Source organism: Meleagris gallopavo, chromosome 13, assembly GCF_000146605.3.
Source record: "Meleagris gallopavo isolate NT-WF06-2002-E0010 breed Aviagen turkey brand Nicholas breeding stock chromosome 13, Turkey_5.1, whole genome shotgun sequence".
In the NCBI taxonomy this organism is placed as follows: domain Eukaryota; kingdom Metazoa; phylum Chordata; class Aves; order Galliformes; family Phasianidae; genus Meleagris; species Meleagris gallopavo.
This window is the reverse complement of record NC_015023.2, coordinates 4912862-4919527: the sequence shown is the minus strand read 5'-3', so window position 1 is coordinate 4919527 and position 6666 is coordinate 4912862. Positions and strand designations below refer to the sequence as shown.

Sequence of the window (6666 nt, the reverse complement as noted above, 5' to 3'; positions counted from 1 at the left end):
AATTTCCCTGAGGCTCCCATTGCCTTCCCAGTCTGCTCTGGTACATACATCGTAGCAAGTCTCCAACTTGCTTTGTTCAGCTTCCTTCAGTGATTCTCTGCCAAGTTATTACCATCTCTCACATTTCTACACAAACGTGCCATTTTCAGGGATGTAAAAGGCTTCCATGTTCTTTCAAATACAATGGTCCACCAAGAGTGACCATCTTTGCCCCTCTCTTCTTTCCTCAATGTCCTTTCGTCCATAACTAGCCCACTGCTTTCACATTAGGAAATTCCTTTAGAAGATATGATAGACTCAGCCTTGGTGTCATTCCCATAACAAACATATTACACTTTGATTATCTTCATTCAGATTGTTTCATTTGACCTTGACACATTCGGACAGGCACGCACGGCATCAATCCAGTCCCATTAGAGCGCTCCGCTGTGCCCGCAGCCCCAGTGGGAGTACAGCAGGCAGCCAGGCTGCAGAACATGACTCCTCCAACAGAGCCACAGGCAGAACTTTTTAAGAAGAGGAAAGACTTCACCTCAAGCACTGACAGAGTCAAAAGCAAATTAGTATATTTTTTCTTTTTTTCTTTTTTTTTTTTTAAGATGTATTGATGACCTTTGCTCTCTTAGACCATTTAAGTCCTTGAGCAAAAATACTTTACAGTATATATAAGAATAGTATCACTTAGCACTTACTGGGATAACTACTGCATGGAAAATATCAGGAGAATATAAATCATCATGATTTACACTCATGCAATGAGTTGTAATGCTTTGAAAAATGACAATGAAATGAACAGTGAATACATATTTTTTTCTGAAAGAAAAGTATAAATAAACTGTTTTGTCCTGACAGCATCCTCCAGATGTTGAAGATAAAAAGTTGTTTTTTGTTTCCTGTCAATCAGAGAAAGTAGATTTGTCTTTTAAATTTGTGTAATCTGTAATAATAGGAGTATATATATGAAACAAGGTTAACTCAAGACCCCAGTTCCTTCTCAAGAGAGCAGGAAAACACGCACACCAAATGCAATATGTACACATTCCAAACAGATGTTACCCAGAATAGAATCTATTGTAATGTCCATTCTATTTCCTGAAATAAAGCCATCTTTGTATGTTTTTATATGATCATGATTTGCCTGGCTTTGTATGTTTTTATATGATCATGATTTGCCTGGCTTTCTCTTAAATACAGACCCGAGTTCTTACCTATTAAAGTGCACCCCTTTACAGCTCTTTAGCAATCTGCATCTCTACAGCAGATTGCAGTAGGGAAAGCAGGCTCCTGCTTCCATCCTCAATAGGAAAAAATATTATAACTTTTTTCCTCTTATAACACTTGTGTACCATATTTCTTTTTAAGTTGCATTGAATCATCCCAAGGCTTGACATCAGCTGAAAGGTTTAGAGGTGAGATTGAGGCTTAACAGCGGGTGTGCAGCCCAGTTTTACCTTTTCAGCAATAAAATGTTAAGTACCGTGCTATACAATCACTACACTGCTTTCCTTATTGCCACCCAGTAGGGACATATTAATGGCAGCAAGAAGAGGTGAATGCTACAGCAACAAGCCACAGAGAATGTATCATTTGTGATTGCCCTTCCAGGATCTTTTCAAAACCCAAAGGTGGGCACCAAGCTCTCTCTCATTCATTTGCATAACAGTCTTCCAACATTTGTGAATGTTTAACATAGGCAAAAAATATCTCAAATAATATACTGTATTATCTATTTATTATTGCACTACCTAAGTTTTGGGAAAAGATGACAAAAACTAAAAACTAAACACAAACACCAAAAAGTCCTGCAAAATTTCTCACAGACAACATTTTCCTCCTCAAATTCTCTAATTGCAATTTTTCAACATCAGTAAACCAATACCTTGCATTTGTAGCCTCCAAGTCATCCTAGAGATCCACAGATCTGTCCAACTGGATTTCAACTGGATCACCTATATGAACATAAGAGAAATAGATTGCTTTACTGTGAGTATTTCACAAGAGATATAACAGCACTCTCTGCTTGCTGTCAGGGAAAGTTTCATCTGCTCCAAACTCTCATAGCCGTTAGTGAAGTTCTGCCTCATTTAGGTCACTTCTGAACACAGGAAAGAATTGGATTTGTTACTCAGCTTCATGTTTTCCTTGCCAACAGGGTGTATAACATAGCTGCTGGGGAAAAAGTATTTTTGAGGTATTGCACATATTCCAGTGGAAGATTATTTGGGACAGCTCTTCAGCCTCATGCCTCAATAAGGGGATAAGAGGGATGGCAAAAACTGTTCTCGCTTTCTAAAGTCAGAGAGACAGCAGAGCTCACCAAGATTTTACTTCAAATTACTTCCCTAAGACTCCCTCTTAGTGACAACTGAAACAAAGGAAAGGAACTTGAAAAAGAAACTTGATGATCACAAGTAATCAGGCATCTCAAGGAAGATGCTCAATGTGAGATATACGCCTACTAAAATAACCTCTTTCCCTCCCTTCCTCTACCAGTGCACGCTCTAAGCTTTACTCTTCCATTACGATGTTTACCAAACACAACCTGGGAGATACCAAGGCCACACTTTGTCACAGCAAGGCAAAGCAGAGCCAGTGTGTCTGCCAGAGCATCCTCTGCTGGTGTGGTGCTGAGCCTGCATCCCTGCCTGGTGGAGCTGTGTGCCCCTGGCAGCCCCCACAGCCTCATTCCAGGGTTCTGTAAAAAGTACAGGGCTCCCAGAACTAAGCACTGGAAAGCAGCAAGTACCAATGACTGGGTGCCCAGCTGCACTGCCTAACACACTTCCTCATGCTATTCAGGATATATGCAATTTAAAGACTATTTGTTGAATGCTGAATATACTTTAAAATGATACTACTCATATATTATGTAAATATATTGTCAGTCAACTCAACATAAACTTTTGAATAAACACTGCCTGAGTAAGGTCATTTAAGCTTTTGTTGACTGTTATTTTGAGCACCAAGCTGTAACACTGCTGCTCTGGGCTTGCCATCATTTTCTGCTCCTTTTCTAGTCACTTCTGTAAAGATTACTTTATTGACTATGAGCAAGTAGTAACCTTCACTTTAATAACCAATGACAAGTACAAAGAACACATATCATATGTCTCAGGTATGAGTAATTCTGTATGTTCATATAGCACACCTTCCTGTACAGGTTAGGAAAAGCACAGGAGCCACCCAAGCAGCTCTGAACAAAACTCCTGTAGTATCAACAGGACGGGGCTGTCTGCTGAGCAAAAGTAGCTGAAGGGTTCTTTGAGCAGCTCGAAAAGCAATGCTGCAGCCGTGCTCTGAGGTGCAGCAATGGGCCAGAAACTGCTGCAAGAAGTCTGCCTGCTGGCAGCCTGTGGGAGGAGGGCCTCTGGGACAGCTGGTCCTAAATACACAGATATTCACAGGCAAACAAGTGCTGACTGCATCAAACAGTGGTTGTCGTCTCATCCCTAGAAAGGATAGGGTGGGATTACCAAACCTTTTGCTATCCTCACTGGAAGAAAACCCAGCAAACACGTGGTGCTTCAGAAATTATTATTACATTTATATTAACTATGGTTGACATATGAAAATTCAAGAAGAAACCTAACAGACAACGAAAGTACTGCTGTACAGCACATAGCACATTAGACTTTGTTCTTCATAAAGATTATTTGCACATCTAATTACACATGAAAATAAATTTCATCGGAATCAATGACGCTTTACGTGGCTCAGTTGCTCAAAGAGCTAGGCTTACTGGGAAAGCAGGAAGGGGACTAAAATGGGAGCACTCAAAATTCAGAAGTATTAATCTTTGGCAAGAATGGTGTGGGTGCTTAGGAATCTGATTTTGGAAACCTATTTGTCTCTTGGTATCTACCATGCTGAGCTATTTTTTAAAATAGAAACATGTCAGCTTGATGTTTTTGACAATGCTACTCTTAGACTCCCTTCAGTGCCTTATCCCTCTTTGTCCTTTTAGAAACTTAACGAGACTATAATCCAAGGAGAGAACAGAGACTTTGGCAACAAATAAAATATTCACAAACTATTATGACAACAATGTATAAAACCAGCTAACTACCCCAGGACTGTCAGGCAAGGAGCCTATAAATCATGCAAGCATCTTGCCACATCTGTTAACAGACATGAAAAGTAATAGAGTGCACACAAAAAATAGCAGATTCTTATAGGACTGTAAAAGAAAATGTATTATTTTCACCACCAGATTCTCTCAGTTTTATGATTTTAATACAAGTTAAATTATTTTAGACCGAAAATCTATTAATCTCAAGTCTTGCCAAAAAAAAAAAAGTTTATCAGCAGGATCATAAAGGTGCATCTGCTTGGTTGAATATTCCTTATGTCTGCAGCAACTAAACACCCTCAGACTGTGCAGCTCCACAGGGAATCTCCTCAATGTTCTGTCTGCTGAGTATCACCTGTAAGTCAGTCCTGAATAACCATCATGTCCCAGCCTACGTCTTGCAGCAAGTCTCCTGTACACAGAATGCTCTTTGTTCCCTAAAAACAACAGGGCAGACTTCAAAACCCGCCTTTTCCCAAGGTCTACTGATGCCAGCCACGGGCTCCCAGCAGTTCCCAAAAAACCTGGCTCCCAGGAGCATCCCTGTCTGGTGCAGGAGAGCACTGCAGCCCCAGCCACCTCGTGCAGTGCTTCCACGTGGCAGAGCTGATAGCGCACACCCTGAGTCTGCACAGGGAAAGAAACAGTGCTGAGCTTACAGTTCTGTAAGCAGGCTTTCCCTTCTCCCATTTCATAGATATATTAGGATCCAAGAAATTATACTTGCAAGCACTGATGAAATAACTTAAACGTTATTCTTTTGAGGTGAAAACTAAAAAATAGTAAAATAGCTTTTTCTCAAACAGTTCCTACAGTATGATCTGCCATACAAAACCACCCCATCAGCAATGGAAAAAATTGCAACCACGCTCCTTTCAGGACCCAGTTTTAGTGCAGAGAACAAGGCACGGTACACATATATCAAAAAGTCAACACGTTATAGCTGAGTGGACTACACATGTGGTGACCCCTAGCTTTTATGTTATAAATAACAAAACCCAATAACATACTACATGATTAATTAAAAATACATTGTCCACAATGAAGAAAAACCAACAACACTCTACAGTCTATTAAACGAAATGATGATTCTGACTGTAATTGCTTTATAGACCACTGAATTAGAAAGTGGAGTAAAAAGACTTATCACAGATGATATTTGAGATCATTAGTGAAACTCACTAATTAAGGAGTTTTATCTCAGGAGGCTGAGGCTATTTCTGTATTTACACACACATCTATTTTCTCCTAAATTATTAAGGTCACCAACCCCAACTCCACCCTCACATAAACCTCCCTGAAACATTTTATGTGCTCCTGACCAACTTAATGAGATGAATGTAATCCTCTGCAGTCTCAATGTGGGAAAGCATATGGCTGTGTCTTAACTCCACATGGGACAAATTCTCAGCTGAAACACATCACATTGATGGAGCTTCAGCACTCACCTCAGTGGGAGTTAAATACCTGTTCAGTAGATTGCTGAATGAGGTTATTGAAATAATTAATTAAAAAAAAAAAAAGTTCCTGAAGCTGTCAAGCAGCATTAACAACAAAGAAATTAATATTTCTAAGTGGAATTTCATTGTAATGATTTTTATGTAACGTGAACATTCAACACTACATGTAAATGTTACTGTACAGAACAGCACTTTTCAGTCTAAGGTAACACAGCACTGCCTAAAAGATCATTAATAGTCCTTGTGGATGTGTAGACATTTAGTCGGTGATCTAATTTGTAGCCGAAACCTTTTAGGACAACATAAAACTGGTGTCAGGGAAGTACATTACTTAATTAAGGAGTAATCTAAATCAAACCAGGAGGAGTATATTTGATTCATTCTAATTGTTTATAGACACTATTTATATCTTGCCTGGGAGAATGATGGGATTTTACAGGAGTAGCAATAAAAGGACTTTCAGGTTTCTAACTTTCCCTTAAAGTCATTTTCTAATAATTTACCATCTACTTCCAGTTTCTCCTGACAAGAACTGAGACAATTTTTATGTCCACTTTTGCCCATGTTGACATGAGTCACCCTCATTAGGTGCCACAGAAAGGTCCTCACCATTTGTGAACAATAGGACACAACAGTTTCACCTCAGTTTTCACCAGCTGGTCTGTACAAAGTGCTCACATGAATCAAAGATGTCTTTTCTTAAGGACACACTGACATGGCATCTTTTTCAGTTGGCTGCAATGTACTCCACCTTATTTGCTTTATTTGCCCAGCCTTTTAGACCATAAGTTCCTTGTTACCAAATTTTCATTTATTCGGTCTTTTCAAATCGCATGGAAAAATGGGGCCCAACCTGTTTGTGATCACAGTGTAGAAGTTAAATAAACCATAACAGCAGCCAAAGTGCATTACAAACTGGAGTTATCTTCTATATATTTCATATTGTGAAATACAAAAATATGTTAGAATATATTTAGAAAATATAAATAATCATATCATGAAATACAGAAATATGCTGATCTATTTTGCCAGAAACTGCCCCTAGGTTTTGCATTTATAGAGAACCTGTCACTGTGGTGTCCCCGGGTAACACTGAGGCTTTCATGCCTAGACCTGAAATATGTAATGATTTCCACT

The 6666-nt window shown here is 39.2% G+C and overlaps 1 long non-coding RNA gene across 1 annotated transcript; it reads right to left on the bottom strand.

Moving 5' to 3' along the window:
* Positions 1 to 575: 575 nt before the first annotated feature.
* LOC109369774 lies at positions 576 to 2390 on the bottom strand. The gene is made up of 2 exons (XR_002119234.2): positions 1880 to 2390; positions 576 to 893 (listed from the first exon to the last, which is right to left on the bottom strand). It is a non-coding gene; the product is annotated as an uncharacterized LOC109369774 (long non-coding RNA).
* Between the last annotated feature and the right edge of the window lie 4276 nt (positions 2391 to 6666).